This window comes from Protopterus annectens, chromosome 2.part1 (assembly GCF_019279795.1).
Source record: "Protopterus annectens isolate FY-2018-M chromosome 2.part1, PAN1.0, whole genome shotgun sequence".
NCBI lineage: Eukaryota > Metazoa > Chordata > Ceratodontiformes > Protopteridae > Protopterus > Protopterus annectens.
This window is the reverse complement of record NC_056729.1, coordinates 1,918,125,281-1,918,148,561: the sequence shown is the minus strand read 5'-3', so window position 1 is coordinate 1,918,148,561 and position 23,281 is coordinate 1,918,125,281.

Genomic DNA, 23,281 nt, shown 5'->3' with positions numbered 1-23,281 from the left:
CTCTGAAATATGTCTGTATAGGGCATTCTTTGTATCACGTTTTTGTATCCTATACTGATGTTCATACATACGCTTCCTCAACTGCCTTTCCGTTTTCCCTATATAGTGTGCATTACATCGTGTGCATAAAGCCACATACACTATCCCTTTGGAATAACAATTCCCCATCCTACTTGTGATGTAGGTGCGATTAATGTCATCAAGCCTAAAAGTTTTGGCTTGGTTAATATACCTACATTGTTTGCACCTACCACATTTGGTTGTTCCTTTATGCCCTTCACTTTTATCTATGTACCTAACGTGGCTTGTCCTCTCGAGCAAGCGCTTTACATTGGGAGCTGTCTTATATACGTATTTGGGAAATTTGCCTAATGTTTCTTCCATATCCAAGGCGGCTAATAGTTCCCAATGTCTGGTAAGAATGTCTATTATAAAGTGTGTTTGTGGTGTATACATCAAAACACATACTCTTCCACATAAGGCACTCTCCTTCTCTTTCCTTTTTTCCATATAGTAATTACCCAAAATTGCAGTATATTTAAGGCCCCACTGACTTTGTACATAATTAATCACATCAGTGACCATCTTTTCTGGATAGGCTCTGTCCAGAAAAAGATTTTTGATAAATCTGAGTTCTGTCTTCATATGTTCCTTTGTGGATGACATCCTAGCTGCTCGGATGCATTGGCCTTTTAATATATTCTTAAAAACATGGGGAGGATGGTTGCTAGTGTAATGAATGTAATCGTTAGAAAAAGTAGGCTTTCTGTACACTTTAGAAATAAAGCCATCTTCATTATGACTAATGGATGTATCTAAATATGAAATTTCACTACAACTGAAGGTGTGAGTAAATTTCAAGAATTCTGTTGTGGAGTTAAGAAATTCCATAAATTCATCTAACCTCTCCTGTCTGCAGAGACACTGACATCAGAATCAGTGTGAGAGGGATCATGGCCATGTCCACCTGTGAGGAAAAAAACAACATATGTAAATTACTACCTGCACTATAAGGTTTTCTGGTACACACAGACACACACACACACACACACACACACACACACACACACACACACACACACACACACACACACACACACACACATACACATGAGGTGCCTCAAAGGCATTACTTTAGCCGACTGGGGACATTCACGACACACAGTCAGACAATAACATACACAGTCTGGACAGACCCTCAGCATCATGCAGTTCAGCCATTTGAAATTACTGTTACTACTAATATACACCTCTGGGATAAGTAAATGGTGCTAGCAGGTTATGGCCCTTCACCTAGCATACACTGCACCCATCTAAATTATTGCTGTTCGCCTGTTTAGCACTGTGGCAACTTCTACAGAAAATACCTCCCAACTGTACAGAGTTTTGCTGAATGTCTAGATGTGTGGCTCATATGTTTGGTCTGTTTCTGATAACTCCTGTTTTAGTCTGATCCATTACTGTATTTACCTGTGGATTGGTGCCACTAATTAATGTCCTAATTTGAGGTACAGACTGCATAAGCTGCAGTAAATGTATGTTAAAACAAAGCCAGTTACTCAAACAACTTCCCAAGGTTACAGTGGATATAGTACGCGTACACACACCTGTTAACATGCCAGGTTTTTGGTGATATATCACATGGGACCTCTGAAATCAGTTCATAACATTTCCATTATTTCATATGACATATAGCCTGTGCCATTTAACTGAAGAACATACACATCAGTTACAGGTAACATGGTAAATGAAATAGGTACAATAGGCTGGTTACATGAGTCTGCACACCCTTAAAGTAATACTCTTTTAAAGCACTTTTTGATTTAATCACAGCATTCAGTCCTCTTGGGAAGGTACCTATCAGCATGGCACATCTTGACTTGCCAATGTTTCCACACACTCTCCCTTATAAAACACCTCCAACTATGTCAGATTGCAAGGGCATCTCCTGTGCACTGCCCTCATCAGGTCACCCTGCATATATCCTATTGGATGTAGGTGTGGGCTCTGGCTGGGCCAGTGCTGAACATTGCATGTGTTCTGGTGAAGCAGTCCTTTTGTTGATTTGGATGTTTGGTTTGGGCCATTGTTATGTGGAAAGGTGGAATTCCACACCATCCACAGCTATGTGGCAGACACCAGAAGGATTGGAGCCACAAGGGACCAGTGTTTGGAATTGTTCATAATCCCCTCCAACTTGGCTACAGCCCCAGTTCAAGCTTGTGAACAGCAACCCCAAAGCAAGACACTGCCATCACCATGCTTCACCGTAGGGTATGTGTTGTTGTGATGATGTGCAGTGGTGTTATTGCACCAAACAAACCTGTCAGAATTGTGACCAAAGAGTTCAACCATGATCCAATATTACCATAACACATTTTCCCACTTGCTTTTTGGAGACCTGATGTATTGTTTTCAGACTTTCTCCAGGCCTGGATATTGTTTGGTGTGGGGAACTGCTGCCATCTTCCAACACTACCCTATAGGCAAGACATATGGAGACCATGGAAGATTGCTGTGACATGTAGTACACACCCAGTACTTGCCAAAGATTCCTGCTACTCCTTCAATGTTGCTGTAGGGCTCCTTGCAGCCTCCCTGGTGAGTTTTGGTCTTTTTTTCAAATAGAATTTGATGGGATGTCCACTCCTTTGCAATGTCACTATAGCCTCATATTTTCACCACCCTTTGATGACTGTCTGCACTGTGTTTCATGGTATGTGCAATGCTGTGGAAATGTTTTAGTACCCTTCTCCAGGCTGATACATCTCAAACATGTGGTACCTTAGCAGCTTCATCAGCTCTATGAGAACCATGGATATTGCTGCAGCAGGCAACTGGGTATATGTTAGGATAATCCTGGTAGGACAGTTGACCTTTATTTCCTGTTAATCAAAGAGTCTCTATAATTGATGGCAGGTGTGTACCCAATAAGATGTACTGCTGTAGTTATATGGAAAGCTGCCTCAACACAGTATAGCTTCAGATTGTGGGCACATATGCATCTAGGTTGTTGTACTATTGTTATGTGTCATTATTGTTCCCCTAACAGATTTGTTTGCTTTACAATTGAATTGTACAGGTTATAGGTCACATGAAAGGTTGGCAGTATCTTAAAATTGTCTATTGTGCTTTCATTTTTGTATATCACAAATACCTGGCATTCTAACAGGTGTGTACACCATTTATATGCACTGTATACCACTAATTTATACAATATGACCCTAGTTTTGGGCATTTTGTCAGTCTTTGTCCAGATGTCCTGCAATAACAGGTTATGAGATATGCAACAGATATGTGCCATCTCCTGCAAATAGGCCTCTGTGATGACCACCATGATGCAATGCAGTAAACACCACCACAAGTGAACATACAGATATTGCCAAATGGCTAAGTGTAACAGTTGTGTGAATGGTCACACGTATTAACTTTAGCATGCCTGGGGAACTGGTGAGCCACAACAGGAAAATCCCATACTTACCAGCTTCAGGCTGCTGTCCCATGTGCAGACCAGAGGGACCTATGTAGCTGTGAGGTATTGTCAGCAGATTGATATTAGGCATTGGTACAAGATGAATGCTACATTTCTGCACAGGTACAGTGCACACTATAATATTACACAATTTGCTATCCTGCACCATAGATGTGAACTTGTGTGCATTACTAAACCCCACCCACTAATCCATTTTGCACTCACATATGCATCTACAGACTATACAGAAGACAGTTTAAATGCTACCTCATTACATTGATGTGCACTTTGGCCTTACCTGGACGTTCCTTGCCTGTTGCCTGGATGCCACCCACATCCATGACTGCTTTTTCCTGTGTTAGAGATTGTGTGGGGGTTACCTCAGGGTTGGCAAGGAGCTCCTTTGTTGCCATAAGTAGGGCCTGTGTGGCTGCCTCCCCCACACCAGTAGCAGTATGGTCCCTCACTACAGCAGAAGCCCTTTGCCGGGTACAATGTATCAGGTCAGTTGCTCTATGCCTAACCTGATTGTATGTGTGTCCATGGTGGCCCAGGTTGTTCACTCTGTGGACAATCTCATTCCACAGGGCAGTCCACTCCCTCAGAATTTGACGGCTATGGCCAAAAAGGATGGCATAGTTAAAAATTACAGCTTCTGTGATGGCTGCTGTCTCTGCATCAGTGTAAGGTGGTTGCAGCTGCATGGGAGCTGGAAGACATAAATGTGGAAACACCTCACAGGATCTCAGACAGTGCCCAGAGTTCTTTACAGAGCCAGCACGTGAATATTGACTATCATTAGCCATCACTTGCAAACACATCATGCCCCTGTATCTAGCAGTACTGTATGATCATGCATTGTACTCCTGGTCGTGACAGGTCATGTTTCCCCCAGTGAGGGCCAGTACATTGCATAAACCACCATTCATCATTCACATTTCTGTGGAGGGATGACAGTGGCCATGTTCCTTGCAGATGGGATATCAATGGTGCACAGGCTTTGGTTGCATACAGTGTGTAATGGAGCTGAAAGCATATGCTTGGGTTCATGTAGGACGCAGACAGGAATGTTATCAGGCCCCAAATGACTTGCTTTTGTTAACTTTGTTTAGGCAGTTTGCACCTGATTCATGATGATGAGGGGAGGGGTGCATGTGCTGTGCATATTTACCTATACTGATGGTGAGCCAGAAGGGTGTTGTTTGTCCTAAACTTGTCTGCAGCAAGTTGGCTGTGGCAATGGTTTGTGTGTATGCACTGTGATTGACCACCATTACAGGTTGGGTTGGATTGTTGCCTCTGACACTGCAGACATATGTGAAGATGGCTTTGTGATTGCCCTTAGTCTATGTGTCCAATTTGTACTCATATTTAGCCTTACAGTAAGCCACCTGTGATCTAATATGCTCATTCAGACAAAGGTTGACATGCTGCCTAGTTGGTGCCAGCTTCTACTTTGCCCTGTACAGACAACAGAGCATCCCATTATGTGCTTTGTGCATTGCTGCTGTCCAGCAAAGGGGCCTTTTCTACTTTGGTAGTGACAGGTTTTACAAGTAAGGTATTGCTGAGGCCATACAGCTATGTGGGTGGTCACATATATGTTTGTAGTAAGCATGGAGACAGGGTCAGAACACAGTTGGCCACCTCTACAATTTCAATGTGATACTCATGCTTATTATACTACCCATGTATGTGTCAGGGCAATGACACCACCAGTAGCTGTAGAGGTGTAACTCTGTTGGATGCACAGAAACTAAGATTACGCATGTATACAGCATGCGCAGCTTATTTACTTAATGTTTTGCATCCCATGTCAGTTGTTATGAGGCAGCCAGGTACACCTACCCAAACATACATATGCACAGGTAATACCTACTATACATTTCTGTTTTATGTCGGTATGGCACACTGTAATTACACTCTTGCTACCCAGTCATACCTGTCAATCTGTTAGGGAAGGACATCTGGAGGATGCTGCACATGCATGGTGGATTATGGGCAAAAATTAGTGACACTTTCTTCATACTGATGTTACACATGTATGTTGTTTGATAGTACAGTAGCCTTTGCATTTACAGACATATCCTGGAGGATGTCCACCGGTGTTATGGCAGACAGAGAGGAGAAAGGCAGGGAGTGTGGTAGTGAGGGTAGGACCTTTTAATGTTGCAAGTATGACTGGTATGGGGACAGAGCTAACTGATATGATGGACAGATGAAAGGTGGATATATTGTGTGTACCAAAGACCAGATGGAAGGGAGGTACAGCTGTGTGTATCAGAGCCGGGTATAGATAGTTCTATCATGGTGTGTATGGGGGTGGACATGGTGTAGGGATTAACCTGAAGGAACATTATGCAAAGGGTGTTTTTGGAGGTGATAAGAGAGTTGGGTAGAGTGATGTTTATGAGGCGGGGTATTGATGGTGTAATGATGACAGTTGTTAGTGCATATGCTCCGCTACTTGTGTGTGTGATGGGTGAGACAGGATTACTTTGGAGTGGTTGGATGAAGTGGTGATGAGTATACCCAAGGGTGGGAGACTGGTGATTCCAGCAGATTTCAATGTGCAAGTTGGTGAAGGGACAGAGGGGTTGCAGAAGTGATGGGTAGGTATGGTGTTAAGCCGAGGAATGCAGAAGGTGTGGTGGTGTTGGAGTTTGCAAAAGAGGTTGGACATGGCTGTGGTGAATATGTATGTTTACATGACTGAGGGGCATAGGGTGACATACAAGAGTGCAGGGAGATGCACACAGGTGGATTATCTCCTACGCAGATGCTCCTGTTTGAAAGGGAATGGAAACTGTAAAGTGGTGACAGTGGAAAGTGTACTTAGGCAGCATGGAATGTTGGTCTGTGGGATGACATTGGTAATCAAGAAGAGAGGGAGGAGTGTGAGGGAGCAACCTGAAGCAAATGGTGGGTACTGTAAAATGGTGATTGCGAGGTTGGTTCAGGGAAGAGTTATGATAGGCAGTGGGTGGTAGTGAAGAGTTACCAAATATCTGGGTAACTACTTCCAAGCTAGTAAGGGAGATGAGTAGAATGGGGCTTGGTGTGCCATCTGGACAGAGGAAGGAGGACAAGGAGACCAGGTAGTGGAATGAGGGAGTACAGGGCAGTATGCAGAGAAAGAGGTTGGCAAAGCAGAAATGGGATTGTCAGACAGATGAAGAAAGTAGACAGGAGTATAGAGAGGTGAGGTGCATGGCAATGAGAGTGGTGGCAAAGGGTAAGGATGGGACGTCTGAAGGGTTGTATGTAAGGTTGGACACCAAGGATGGAGGATAGGACCTGTACCAATTAGCTAGACAGGGGCACATAGCTGGGAAGGATGTTCAGCAAATAAGGGTGATAAAGGGCAATGGTGGAAACATACTCACAAGCAGGGAGAGTGTGTACAGCAGATGGAAGCAGTACTTTGAGATGGGCTGTTAAATGAGGAGAATGAGAGAGAAACGGTTGGATGATGTGGTTATGGTGAATCAGGAAGTGCAACACAGTATCAAGGGGGAAATAAGGATAGCTATGAAGAGGTGTAAGAATGGAAAGACTGTTGGTCTAGATGATATACCTGTGGAAGTAGCTGGCATAGCAGTGTCACAGTCAGTATTGTTCAACACACACTCCAGTAGTAGTCATATGTGAGCCATCCTTTCCTGGGGTAACTCAGGGGCCTGAGCTGTATTCTATGTCACTGCAGACAGAAACAGATGCTATAGCCATAGGTTCTGATCAGCAATATATCAGTACTGCAAGTCTTGTTGAGACATATATGTTAAACCTCCAATTTCCCATTATTACATACCCACTACTGCAGTCCATTATATGCATACTTGTTTGACATAGCTGTTTTTTTTCAAGTGTAGGTGGTTATATTCTACTTGCTGTTGTTTGTTTGTTTTTTCTTTCTGTTTCTCTCTCTCTCCAGCATGTAGGGTATACATCTGTTTTGCATAGGCAGTAGCTTGCCTTTTGCAGGTAATGCTCATGGGCAACTGATGGACATTCTGTGGGCCTCTGTACAGCTGGGAGGTCTGTGTATTTCTGGCAATTGTTGATAGACTGTCAGGATTGTGTAGCAGTGTATTGTGGATATGTTATTTGGTCTGTGTAGGGAGGAGGTGGAGTAGATGGAAGTGTTATGGTTCCTTTTCTGTCTAACCTAGCATGCTGCCCCGGTTTCTGGTGCTCTATCAACTGTATATGTTTGTAGGGGAGGACTGAGACATGTCCCATACCATGGTCAGGCATCATAATACACTGTGAATTGGGACAGTATATGTAGGGGTAGTGTATGAGTGGCAAACATGCTGATGGTTTTGTTCTCACAGTCCTTATATTCTACTGTTCAATTGGCTTACCAGTATGTGATTCCCCATAGCAAATTTGGGTTATTGTTGTGTCAATCTGACTGTAGTTTAGACAGTGCTTGGTGACTTACCTAGCAGCTCTGTGTAGTTTCCACACTGTGATGTTATGTGCAGATATTTGTGGGATGTACTGTTGCCTGGCCCCCATATGTGTTGTGTATTTCTGAAACATCAGTGAGATGATGTGAGGATTTAAGTCAATAACTAGTGGGAAGTAATTGTGTTTTGGACTTGTCCTATATCAGTCAATATATGTCAGAACAGAAAGGAGGGTGTTACTGCAGAAACTGTGCCAGCTTATCTACTCAAGTATTTGAGATATGTCTCTATTTTCATGGCTTCAGTCCTCCAGTTTATCAGGCTTGCAGCAAGGGGTTCTAGCATACCTCTCAACTGGCCAGATTGTGTCAGAATGTACAGGTTTATTGGTCATATTTCTGGTCTGTTCCACACATTCCTTAATTTTATTTCGCTGGTACATTAGTGTGATGATGTCAGGATTCCTGTCTCTAAGTGTTGACATACATTTCATTTTCTGAACTCACATCCCTCAGAATATGCATGCTGAAACTTACACTGTTACTCCAGCAACACTCCACATTTATAAGAGCCATATTTACATTATGGCCCTAGTTTTCGTCCATTGCCCCCCATTTTCACAGCCATTGACAGGAAGTCTTGTAGTAAGAGTTTGAGAGGTATGGTGCTGAGGTATGACTTCACTACATGTTATGAGCCTATATATATTTATATATATATATATATATATATATATATATATATATATATATATATATATATATTTTTGTATATATATATATATATATATATATATATATATATATATATATATATATATATATATATATATATATATATATGTGTGTGTGTGTGTATCTATATATGGGTCCCCTACAGAAGACCGACAGCTCACAACACCAACACCCACATCGCTGACACCAAAAGCCCGACACACAAAATACCAACAATGGGAAAACGGTAAGTCTCCATACAGCGGAATGGAAATATTTCCATTCCTGCACTGTAGTGCGATCTCAGAGTTGGTATATTAAAGTTACAGGGGGGTGTGGGTGGCAGACCCCCCCACAGGGGGTGCAGGGGAGCGGAGCCCCCCTGCTAGCAGAAAAAAGAAAATGTTATTTTCCTTTTTTCTGCAGTAGAGCTGTTGTCGGTATTTCGTGTGTCGGGCTTTTGGTGTCAGCGATGTGGGTGTCGGTGTTGTGAGCTGTCGGTCTTCTGTAGGGATCCATATATATATATATATATATATATATATATATATATATATATATATATATATATATATATATATATATATATATATATATATATATATATATATATATATATATATATATATATATATATATATATATATATATATATATATATATATATATATATATATATATATATATATATATATATATATATATATATATATATATATATATATATATATATATATATATGGGTCTACTAAACATGATCAAAATTTGGAGGTAAATTTGGGAACTCAAACCCCTGAGAGAAGGGTGAGGGCAACAGTATTGTGTTGTCAAGCCAAATGGACCAGACTACATGTGTCCAGTGGACACATGTACAAAATGGATAGCTATGTATGGGGTGTATTTTTTTCGGGGGAGAACAGATTGCCCTTTCTTTTTTTTAAGGTGAAAGTGAGATATTGGGGAAGGATAGTAGGTATAATTGGGGAGGTAAGTTGGGTAGGAAGATAGACATCACAGACAAGACAGGGGTGGTATATGACATATGTGGGGGTAAACACCTTAGATGGGGAGGGTGGTTGGGAATCGGACATACACGAACCCCCAAATGGATACAGTGGGACTGAGGTCCCCACCCATGAGCAGTCACCACTGAACCTTCACAGCCCCAAAGGTGGCTGCGCTGGGAGCTGAGCATGAGGGTAGAGTGACCCTAAAGATGCAACAAAATGCCCTCAATCTGGCAAAGCTGATCTACAAACTCCTTTTGGAGCTCGCTATGCACCAAACCCTGGACCTGACTATGGGTGAAGGTGTCCTGTCCTCGCCTGCTCCCAGGGGGGGTAGGCCCCATTCCCTGAGGTGGTTCCATTCAAAGGTGGCACAGGATCAGCAGAAAGGAGGTCTCAGGTTGGGTCCCAGAAGTGCTGGAACCCAGTGCCTTGGCCAGATTAGGCAGGACAGGCAGATCCGCTGGGATTGACCTTCCCAGATTTGCTATGGTTTGAGGTTTTACAGCATATGCTGGTTAGTCAGGAACAGCACATTCCAGGATTAGTTACAACAGCATGCATGGGTATTCCAGTTGACCCCATAAAATGGATTTGAAACAGCTGCATAGCAAACAGAATGCATGCATATAATAGCATGCAGGTTACATTGATATTAACAGGCCACTAATGATAGTATCTGAACAGGGAACATTAATAATCAAACATTTAAATATTTGTAAAGCAATAGGACACATGTCCCAATGGTAGGTTTGGTGAAAACATACTTGTTGATTTATGTGTATAGCTTAATGGTGCAGATAGGGTGGGGGAGAGAGAGAGAGATGTCAATTAACAACCGTATAGGATTTAATTGCTCACAACTGTAATGATCATTACTCTACTCATTACTGTCCAGGTAGGACCTCACTTTACATCTACCTATGGCCTTGGATTGGGAGTGGTATGTTTGTACACTGTGTATTAATAATGTCTTTCTAAGGCTGGTATGAACATTCCCGTACCTGGCAGACCTGTGGAGGAAATGTCTGTTAACACTACCTGTTTTTATCCATATTCACATACTTAGGGTTACATATGTGCACTCATACTGTGTGTATGCTACTGCCATCCTCTGCCTTGATATTTATCGGTCACCCTGGGTTTTGGCAGCAGTGACCACTAGCTGCGACAATGTGACACTTGAGGGACATTTATCGGAGGAGACTACTTGGAGTATGTACTTATCTTGCTGTCATTTGCAGCCTTGGGGGTTCGACACTGGGTGTTGTACACAGTGTATAAGTACAGTCTTCTTACAGCTAATATATACCTTTTCTTACCTGGCAGACCTGTGTAGGAAATGTCTGTTAACACTACCTGACTATTTCTACCCATATTCACATACTCAAGGTTACATATGTGCACTCATAGTGTGTGTGTGTGTGTGTGTGTGTGTGTGTGTGTGTGTGTGTGTGTGTGTGTGTGTGTGTGTGTGTGTGTGTGTGTCTGTGTGCTACTGCCATACTCTGCCTTGATTTCTATCGGTCACCATGGGTGCTGGCAGCAATGACCACTAGCCATGACAGCATGACACTTGAGGGACATTTATCGGAGGAGACTACTTAGTGTATGTACTTATCTTGCTGTCATTTTCAGCCCTGGGGTTGGACACTGGGTATTCTACACAGTGTGTAACACAACCTTCTTACAGCTAATATATACCTTTTCCTACCTGGCAGACCTGTTGATGAAATTTCTGTTAACACTACTTGACTGTTTCTGCACATATTCACATATTCCTGGGTGAAATTATGCATACAGCTTACTACTACTCTCTGGATTTGAACCATGCTTGTTTGTGCAAAAAAAAAGTACAAAAAGGGTGTGCTTCATCAGATTAAGCTATTGCGAACCTGCTGTTTTTTTGGTTTGACTGTTTTCTGCCTAATACTCACTTGGTTGTACAATCTGACCTTGTAATTCTGGCATTCATGCATGGCAGATAATTCTTATACTGTGTATTCATACTTTGACATATTACAGTCTGGGAAACACTGGTTAACACATTACTATTCAGGTATCAGATCTTGGTGTATGGAACATTTCATATAGTTAATTTCCTGTTTTACAACTCCACAATCTTTGTCAGATGAGCCTCAATTATTTAATGCTTTCAGAGCCATAGTTGTTGTGCAGAACCTGTACACATTTAGATTCATACCACCACATGCCAAAGTAAACACCATAGTCTGAGGGTTTGAGTTTTATTGACAGGTACTGACATTTTTATTGATATATACCGTGTATGTCACTATTACTCTGCTAATGTCTCGTTTATTCGGTACAAGCAATACACATTTTTTTTAATACTGATAGGTGACATTCTACTCCTTTCTATTTATTTGCCCTGAATACTACAAGCTACATTTGTACTCACAAGCCTCACAACACAGCCTTAGCAGCCTGCTGGTGTGGGCATCCATGTTCGCTGTAGCTGTACTGGAGATAGAGAAACATTTATGCATACCTATCCATCACATACACAGGCTGGACTTTGGCAAACAATAATTGATATTGATACTTACACATGTCTGGGACTTTCCCTGCCCATGCATCTTGGACCCACTGGACCAACAGCTCCCTCTTCCTATGCTTCTGGTCACAGTGAAATGGTGTCAGACCTGCTCACCAGTTCAAGGGATGCCAGTGGCACTGGTGAAATTGCATGTGAGATGGTCCCAAGCCTCCACTTTGTACCCTGCAGCAGTCTCCCCTCATGGTCTTTCACTAGAAGTCCAAACATGACCCTGGACTCCTGAATGCCCCAGCACTGTGCCTGAAAGCCCGATCCTTCACCAACTCCAGCCATAGTGCCTGCAGTGATGAGCTACAACCTTTATCAGCACATGTCTTCAGCCTCCACAAGGGATTAGCAGCAAGGTTCCCCCATGTAAACACACAGACCCAAACCTCCTGCATGAATGTGCTCCTCCTTACCTGTCAAAGCAGACACCCAAGCAACCGCTACCCCAAAACAAAACACGTGCAACACATAGCTCACAACGCCAGTGTGCCGAACAGTCACAGCCCTTAAGGCTAAAAACACACCTGATATACTTGTAATAGGTGACTCTGTCCTCAGGCACACTGATGTCCCGCTCACCAGGCTGAACAAGGAGAAGGTCATGGTGAGCTGCCTGTCGGGCGGTAGGATCCGCCACATAACACAAGCACTCAGGTCACTCCAAGGTAAGTACAAATATGACTCAGTCATCGTCCATGCTGGTGTGAATGACCTGAGACATACCTCCCTGGACTACATGAAAAGAGACATAAAGGAGCTCTCTGAGCATGTAGCCCAGGCCCGTATGACCCTGACCTTGAGTAGCATCTTACCCTCACCAAGAATGATGCCACAATATGAAGACAAGATGATCAATTTTAACAATTGGCTTAAGTATTGGTGTCATTCAAAGGGGATCCAATGCCTGTCTGCCTGGGATGACATGCTCGACAAGCCACGATGCTTCGCTAGAGACGGCTTGCACCTGTCACCCCTGGGCTTTAGGATATTGGCAAAGGCTCTTGCCACCCCATAGTGCCTTTTTAGGCAAGGCTCAAAGACAAACCCATCTCCATAGGTATCACAAGGGATAAGAAACTAAGAGTAATGCTACTCAATGACAGAAGTCTAAACCTCAAGATGCATGCACTCGAAACACTCCTTAGCATGGAGAACATCGATATGTGTGCAGTAACAGAAACCTGGTTCAAATCTCCCGAGAGCACCCCAGCACCACCAGGTTATACCTCAAACCATGTTTTTCGGCCCCGAAACTTGGACCGAACCACAAAAGGGGGGGGGTATCAATATTCGTCAAAGATACCCACACCTCCAGGTTGGTGGCACAGCACGAAGCATCAGAGACTATCCATGTGCAACTAACAGTGGGTAAAACTGCCTTCCAGTTTATAGCCTGCTACAGACCACCCTCCCAAACCCAGGAACCCCACTTGGCCTTCCTGAGAACACTGGAAAATATGAAGGTCTCTCCAAACACCATTATATTGGGCGACTTCAACTACCCAAACATAGACTGGAAGCATTACTCTAGCTCCAACACCTTAGCCCAAAGGTTCCTAGAATTTATAAACTCAAATGCTATGGAAAAACCTGTTGCCACTCCCACAAGAGGGGAAAACATACTGCACCTGATCATCACCAACATGGAGACTCTATGCTCTAGACCAGAAGTGTATCCCTCACTGGTAAGATCAGACCATAAACTAATCTCACTAGATATTCACATCCTGACCCCAGCCCCTGCCCAGAAAACCAAAATGAAAAACTTCTCTAAAGCAAATTTCACACACCTCAAAACCGAGGTGAAATCCTTCAAAGCCCCCGGGCCTGTGGAAAATATGGCCCAGACCGCAGAATCCTTTATAAACGCATTCTATGAACACCTTCAGGAATGCATGGATCATGCAATCCCAAATAAAACCAAGACTCAATCCTCCAAGGTTAGGCGTCCTGCCTGGTGGACCCCAGCCATAAACAAACTATACAACAGAAGGATGAAGCTACTACATGATAGAGCAAATTCCCAAAAAGGGAAGGCATCTCTGATCAGTATTAGCAAAAAACTATGGGCACTCATAAAATCATCTAAGGCCAGCTTCGAGAGAAAAATTGCACAGGACACTAAGGATAATCACAAGGCTTTCTTTAGTTATGTTAGGAACCTGGGTGGGAATTTCCAGATATGTTCAGAATTAGTCCAAAATGACAAAAAATACACCGAACCCACAGACATTTCCAACATCCTAGCTGACAGGTTCAGCGCAAACTTCTCCTCCCCTTCCCCACCAAAAGGGCAAATATCTATCCCAGCAGAGTGCTGCCCCCCTGACATCTCAGATGCTCAGGTAAGAGCCGCCCTCTCCAAAACAAAAAACACAACATCAATGGGACCAGACTGTGTCCTGGGCTGCATCCTACATGAACTCCAAGAAGAACTAAACCCAAACATAAAACTACTGTTCAATCTCAGCCTTACTACAGGATATGTACCCAAAGAGTGGTGTACAGCAACAGTGGTCCCTCTCCACAAAGGTGGTGCCTCAACGGATCCTGGAAACTATCACCCCATAAGCCTGACTAGCTTGGCCTGTAAAGCTATGGAAAGGATCATCATGGACCTCATAAATAAAGATATTGGGGACCTACAGACACTGGATCCTACCCAGTTCGGCTTTGTTAAGGGCAGATCCTGCCTCTTAAACCTGGTCGATTTCTTTGAAGCAGTCACCAAGGCCATTGACAAGGGGAAGGTGGTCCACAGAGCCTACCTGGATCTTGCAAAAGCCTTCGATACAATACCCCTCTTGGTCATTATAGATAAGCTCACCAGCTTAAATATAAACCCCTATGTCACTAGATGGGTTGCAAACTGGCTCAAGGACAGAACCCACATGGTTAGAATTGCTGGAGCCATGTCAGACTCCAAACCAGTAACAAGTGGCATCCCACAAGGCTCTGTCCTGGGACCTCTCTTGTTCGGTATATATTTCTCGGAGGTACAGGCTAACACGGAAGGACTGTGGCTGACCAAGTTCGCAGATGACTGCAAAATGGGCACCATAATTGACTCTCCAGCAGACACAAGCATCCTACAAAAGGGCCTCATAGAAACAGACAACTGGTGCCAGAGCCATGGCCTCAAGCTAAATGCCAAAAAGTGTATAGTCATCCCCTTTGGCAAAAACAAAGTGCCCACAAATTACCACATAGGCGGTAATCCATTAAGTATGGAAGAAGTAATTAGGGACCTGGGTACCCAAGTTGATAGCAATCTTTCATTTGACAACCACATGGCCAAAGTGGTTAGAAAAACATTTTATATAGCCCACCTAATCATGAAGGGATTCACATCTAGATCAGGGGAGGTCATCGTGCCTCTTTACTCATCCCTCATCAGGCCCATAATTGAGTACAATGCCCCTTTGGGATGTACCTTACCAGACACCTGCAGCAATTGGAAAGACCCCAAAAGTACCTCACCAAGAGGATCAAAGGGCTCAAACAGATGCCATATGCTGCCCGGTTAAAGAAACTCCAGCTCTACTCAGTGGCATACCGCCTGCTCAGAGGCGATCTGTGCCTGACGTATAAAGCCATGTCCAACCCAGAATTACTGGACATGCTGCACCTCAGAAAATCCAAATCCCATCGAGCTACATGCTCGAGAGACTTGAACCTCAGCACTGAAATAAATAGGACATGCTGGAGGGACAGATTCATAACCCAGAGGCTCCCTTCACTCTGGAATAAAATCCCAGTACAGGTTAGGCAGAGTCCCTCACTGAGTCTCTTCAAGAGGAATCTTGATGAGTGGATGCTAGATTGTAGGTTTACCCTGGGTATCACTTCTGTATCACTGTTAGACAGAGGCAGAGTATACTAACCTCGAAAAACGGCATAGCAAAATTCATTTAAAATGGGTGGTGAAAGCCAAACACATTCTGGCTAGGCTTATAATTGCCCTAGGGCAGATAGCCTAGTATGAACCTATAAACCTATGTCTGAGTTAGGAATTGAACTTGGGTTGCACCAGCTGTAGCCATGAATTATCCCTCTATGATATTGTTGGCATGTTCAGTTTTTTATTTAACAAGAGTTTTTTTATCATTAGGTAGAGTAGATAAAGTAAAGGAAGAAGCATGGCTCACCACATTATATCCCTCTCTGCCTCTACACACACACACACACACACACACACACACACACACACACACACACACACACACACACACACACACACACACACACACACACACACACACACACACACTATATTTGTAGAAAAGTAGAAGTAATTAAAAATAGTAATTTTAGGTGTGTCTTCATTATAATGTCGTGGGAGAAATTTATGAAGCTTGCCACAACATGTACACCTCATGCACATGTCCCAGTAACCTTTTTGAATTCAAACACAACCTTAACATGGTGCAGTATAGAGCTCTAGCACCACATAGGGCTGGCTGTGAGGCAGTGCTGTATGATAATGATGCATGTCACGGGTGAGGCATATGTTAATGAGCCATATGCACTCTCTCTCTCTCTCTCTCTCTCTCTCTATCTGTCCCTCTCCAAGAAGCACCTAGAGGAAAGCAGCTACACTTTGAGTGATTCATATAATCACTTAGACATGTAGATAAGCACAGCCAGCCCTACCACATCACAGTGGACAATATTACCAAAAGGCTGTGTTCTTCCAACACAGAACTGGTTAGTACTGTGGTATTTAGTGGTAAAGCAGAATTACATGGTGTTTGTATGAAGTGTACAGCGGAGTGTGTGAGTGTGTGTGTGTGTGTGTGTGTGTGTGTGTGTGTGTGTGTGTGTGTGTGTGTGTGTGTGTGTGTGTGTGTTTAGTGTGGGTTAGTATCCTGTTACACCAACACACACCCCTAGAATAACAAGCATAGTGTACAAGATTGGGTGGAGGGACCATTATCCACCAGGGATACTACACTTGTGCCAAAATGGTGCCTAAACCAGTACTAGATTAATGTGTGTGGGAATGAGTAGTCACCAGGGATACAACACATGTGCATTTGCGGGAGGGGGAATACTAGCCACCTGTGATACTGCACTTGCACCTTAATAGCACCATCACTAGTATAGAGATTGGGTTTTGGGAGACCTCTAGCCATTAGGGACACTACACTTCTGCCATAATGGCACCTAAACAAGTAGTGGGACTGGACATGTGGGAAATACTAGCCACCAGCATATGAAGTGAAATAAGGGACAGCATTTTCCTGTGATGACCTAGGGCCATGACAGAAGATATAGGAGAATGGCAGACAGCTTAGGGACAGGTACAGTGACTGTGGTGTTTGTGTGTGTGTGTGTGTGTGTGTGTGTGTGTGTGTGTGTGTGTGTGTGTGTGTGTGTGTGTATGCATGGGTGTATTTTTGATTGTGTACGTGTGTATGGGGAAATGACTGAGAGGGGAGGAATGCCTGTGCCTACACAATCAGAACATATCAGTTAACTACTGTAAAGTGCAGATCAGCTCTGATATGCATATTGTGGTAGTTAACTGACTTTCACAGACATGCAAATCCACTGATAATGAAGTCTTTCCTCATTTTGGCTAATCTCTCTGAATCACCCCATCATTAGAGCAGGACCATTTTAGAACCAGTAGCACCATTCATGCTAGGTTATTTAATGAATTCCTGGAAGAGTCTTTACTTAGATATATTTTATTTTTGAGTGTAAAGCCACCCTTTATCTTGATCTTTGCAGTGGTGGTGCTGCGGTAGCATTGTCGCCTCACAGTAAGATGTTGTCCTGTTCGATTCTCAGCTAAAGCGTCTTCTGTGTGGAGACATGCGTGAATGGGCATACCTTCGTTGAAGGTTATGCATCAGAGCTGGCAACTCGGCATGTAAAAATCTACTGCCAATCATTAGCAGACCGGAGTTCCACTGTGGCGACCCCTAACTGGGAAAAGCCAAAAGACATCAACAACATATTCATCTTTTCTCCTACATATAAATTCACTCTCAGGTGTTGCACATGTCAAAGAAATTATCATACTCATTTTTTATAGGAAGAAAACAAACTACCACAAAATAACTAACTAACTAACTAACTAACTAACTAACTAACTAACTAACTAACTAACTAAAAGGAAATAGCTTCATGCAGAATGCCATGAATAGAAATCCAAGCCAGCCAGTTTTAATAATTTGCACACTGAATCTCATGCAAAATCTGTCAGTATGAAATAGTGTTGCACTATATGTTTATCAATTAAATAAATGCTAACATATTTCAGAAATGTGCTGTACCCTCAAAACAGAGATTTCAGTATCTCTGTAATTATAGATCAGAAGCAGAGAAAATTAAAAACAAACAAAAAAAAACAAATACACTTAAAGGTTAGGGAAGACAGAAGTAAGAATAAAATGCTGGTGGACACCTTCTGTTTTGTTATTCTTTAAAGTCTACTTGTAGATTTAAGATGGTGGAATACTGATCCATTTACTGTGACTCATATAAAATGAATTTGCTTTAATCTTATGGTCCTGGTCTTCAATATGCCACATTTTATTTATTCTTCTTCTTCTTCCGGCTGCTCCCGTTAGGGGTTGCCACAGCAGATCAACTGTTTCCATTTAATCCTGTCCTCTGCATCTTGCTCTGTCACACCACCTACCTGCATGTCCCCTCTCACCACATCCATAAACCTTATCTTAGGCCTCCATCTTTTCCTGTTACCTGGCACCTTCATCCTTAGCATCTTTTTTCCAATACACTCTGCATCCCTCCTCAGCACATGTCCAAACCAACGTAATCTTGCCTCTCTTCCTTTGTCTCCAAACCTTCCAACCTGGGCTGACCCTCTAATATACTTATTCCTAATCCTGTCCATTCTCGTCACACCCAGTGCAAATCTTAACATCTTCAACTCTGCCACGTCAAGCTCTGACTCCTGCCTTTTTGTCAATGCCACTGTCTCCAACCCATATAACATAGCTGGTCTCACTACCCTCTTGTAGACCTTCCCTTTCACTCTTACTGGTACCCGTCTGTCACAAATCACTCCTGACACTCTTCTCCACCCATTCCACCCTGCCTGTACTCTCTTCTTCACCTCTCTTCCACATTCACCATTACTCTGAACTGTTGAACCCAAGTACTTAAACTCATTCACCTTCGCCAACTCTACTCTCTGCATCCTCACCATTCCTCTACCCTCCCTCTCATTTACACACATATATTCGGTCTTAGTCCTGCTGACCTTCATTCCTCTTCTCTCTAGAGCATATCTCCACCTCTCCAGGGTCTCCTCCACCTGTTCCCTACTCTCACTACTGATCACAATGTCATCTGTAAACATCATAGTCCACGGGGACTCCTGTCTGATCTCATCTGTCAACCTGTCCATCACCATTGCAAATAAGAAAGGGCTCAGAGCTGATCCTTGATGTAATCCCACCTCTACCTTAAACACATCTACCACTCCCACCGCAGACCTCACCACTGTCACACTACCCTCGTACATATTCTGTACCACTCTTACATACTTCTCTGACACTCCCGACTTCCTCATACAATACCACAACTCCTCTCTAGGCACCCTGTCATATGCTTTCTCTAAATCCACAAAGACACAATGCAACTCCTTCTGACCTTCTCTGTACTTCTCCATCAACACTCTCAGAGCAAACATCACATCTGTATTGCTCTTTCCTGGCATTAAACCATACTGCTGATCACTAATCATCACCTCCTTTCTTAACCTAGCTTCCACTACTCTTTCCCATACCTTCATGCTGTGACTGATCAGTTTAATCCCTCTGTAGTTACTACAGCTCTGCACATCACCCTTATTCTTAAAAATCGGTCCCAAAACACTTTTTGTCCATTCCTCAGGCATCCTCTCACTTTCCAAGATTTCATTAAACAATCTAGTTAAAAACTCCACTGCCATTTCACCTAAACACCTCCATGCTTCCACAGGTATGTCATCTGGACCAACAGCGTTTCCATTCTTCATCCTCTTCATAGCTATCCTTACTTCCTCCTTGCTAATCCACTGCACTTCATGATTCACTATCTGCACATCATCCAACCTTCTCTCTCTCTCATTCTCTTCATTCATCAACCCCTCAAAGTACTCTTTCCATCTGCTCAACACACTCTCCTCACTTGTGAGCATGTTTCCCTCATTATCCTTTATCATCTTTACCTGCTGCACATCTTTACTAGCTCAGTCCCTCTGTATAACCAATCGATACAGGTCCTTTTCTCCCTCCTTAGTGTCCAACCTTTTATACATCTCTTCATATGCCTTATTCTTAGCCTTCGCCACCTCTCTCTCTGCCATGCACCTCATCTCCTTATACTCTTGTCTACTTTCTTCATCTCTTTGACAATCCCACTTCTTCTTCGCCAACCTCTTTCTCTGTATACTCTCCTGTACTTCTTCATTCCACTACCAGGTCTCCTTGTCCTCCTTCCTCTTTCCAGTTGTCACACAAAGCACCTTTCTAGCCACCTCTCTTACTAGCTCTGCTGTAGTTACCCAGCTATTCGGTAACTCTTCACTGCCACCCAGTGCCTGTCTTAACTCTTCCCTGAACATCACCTCACAATTACCCATTTTCAATTTCCACCATTTGATCCTTGGTGCTGCCCTCACACTCATCCTCCTCTTCTTGATCACCAATGTCATCCTACAAACCACCATCCTATGCTGCCTAACTGCACTTTCCCCTGCCACCACTTTACAGTCTCCAATCTCCTTCAGACTGGCCCTCCTACATAAGATATAATCCACCTGTGTGCATCTTCCTCCACTCTTGTATGTCACCCTATGCTCCTCCCTCTTGTTAAAATACATATTCATCACAGCAATGTCCATCCTTTTTGCAAAATCCACTACCATCTGACCTTCTGCATTCCTTTGCTTAACACCATACCTACCCATCGCTTCCTTATCCCCTCTGCTCCCTTCACCAGCATACCTATTTATAAATAAATGTATATATGTATGTATGTATGTATGCATGTGCATTTACTCACTGGAGTAGTCTGGCTGGGCTGTTACCCCTTTTCATGTAAGGCCTGGGAGACGTATGCATATGCAAATGAAATGCAACAAACTGACAGCATGAAAAAGAAAGTATACTCAAAAAAGCATACCTGAATAATTATTTTGTTTAGACAAAACAGTGAGATGTATAGCATAGTATAGCTCAAAAACATATACAAAATATATTCATAGGCAAATAGAATAATTTTGGTAATATTACACATCTTTTTTGTGAGTAGAAAGTAACTTGGAGACCAGAAATGTCATGCTGGAGAAGATCAGTAAACATCTGGAAAGGTATAGCAGGTGAAGTGCAAAATGCCTGTTGGTAGAGCTGAGACAGACGGACCCGGTACAAAAGAGAATTTTATTTATATGTAATGTTACAGGGGATTTTTAAACATTTTCAATGTGCAGAATTAGACTAGCAAGAAGTCTGAAGTCTGTTTCAGCTTAAAGTTGAATACATCACCATGGTCTGCTGCAGGCAATCGTGCCACTGTCCAGTAGATTGTCTCAATAAACTTAACTAATGCAGATTTTACCTGTAATCCTGTAAAAAAAAAATAAATAAAAATAAATATATATATATATATATATATATATATATATATATATATATATATATACATAGGTTCATAGGCTTATGCGCCTTGGGCATTTATAAGCCTCTCTGATAAAAAATGTGGTTTATCATTTTGCTGTGCTCTGTTTGAAATGATTCATACTTTGCTATCCTCTTTGATTATCTCGATCTCCCAGTGATGGGTAATCTTCCTCTTGAACAAATCCAGCCTGGCCCATCCATCATTGCTGGGATCTTGTTCCATGTTACCAGGAGTCTCTGGGTGGTGATATCGGGATTTTGTCCACAGCATATTATAACTATGTCAAGGCTCCAGCACCCTCTCTGCCTCTCTAGTCTGGGATTTTGGTCAGTTTTTTGAGGAGTCTGCATATGATGAAAATGGAGGTCATTACGGGCCTTTTATATCCATGTCAAGGTTTTGATCTCCGCTATTCCATGAATTTGATGGGTATGAGATTTTTCTTTCAGACTGCAGCATGAGGTTCTCATTTTGCATAAGACATATTTTTTGAGCTGGAGTTTCCTCCTGAGAGTCAATGGTAGCTGAGACTAGGTGGGGGTTCCTTTCGCTGCAGGGGCATTCATGGACCCTGATTTGGACCCTTTATCTCATGAATGGAGGGAAGATGACCTCCTTGATCTGCAAATGATGAGGCTATGATCTAGGTGGAAACAGGACATTTTAATCTAAACTTGGGAGCCTGTGTGAGTACACGACTGACCTGTCAACCTGGATCCTGAATCCCTTCACTTTTTCATCCCTGCGATAGAAGGTTACCCTAACTACTTTTTTTTGTAGGTGTCAGCGAGGGCATGACTAGGCATTTTGTTTATCCACCTGTATGAGGCCTTCTGGTGGTCATCTGTGTATTCTGTGTAGGGGTATTCTGAGGATATAGTATCTGTCTCATTTTTGTCATTAACTTTTTCAGTTTGCAGTCATTTTCCATCAGTGTGCTGCCCAACAAGAGGATATCTGCCTTGGATCAGTTTGTGGGGCGCTCAGGAAAAGCAGTACTCAGCAAAAAGTGTGGCTCCAGCAACCTTGGACCCTGCTGTGCTTTAGTGATTCCAAACGCTCTGACTCCCCTTTGCCTTGTGCTTATGGGGCCTAAGGGATCTTCAGGTCTGAGTTGGCTCTCTTCACTCTGACCCTGTTGGGTTCTGTCTTGGCAGGTTTGTGTTGTGGTTGTACCTTGGTTCGATGAGTCTCAGGCTTTGCCAGGTCGAGGTAGGCTGTATGTGTGGTAATGTGAATATGGCGAAAAGGTCAGGTGCCTTGGTCAGAGTTCAAACTTGGTAATAGCCAGTGTCTGTCAGTTGGAATCTCTTTAAGTTTAAGAGGCAGGATCTGCATTTGAAAGGCTTTAACTGGTCCTATCCAAAGATTTATGAGGGGCGGTATCTAAGCTAATATGGGCGCGGCACCGCATGTTTGCCAGGGACCATGGCAAAGCTAATGCACCCCTGTATGATCACGACCCA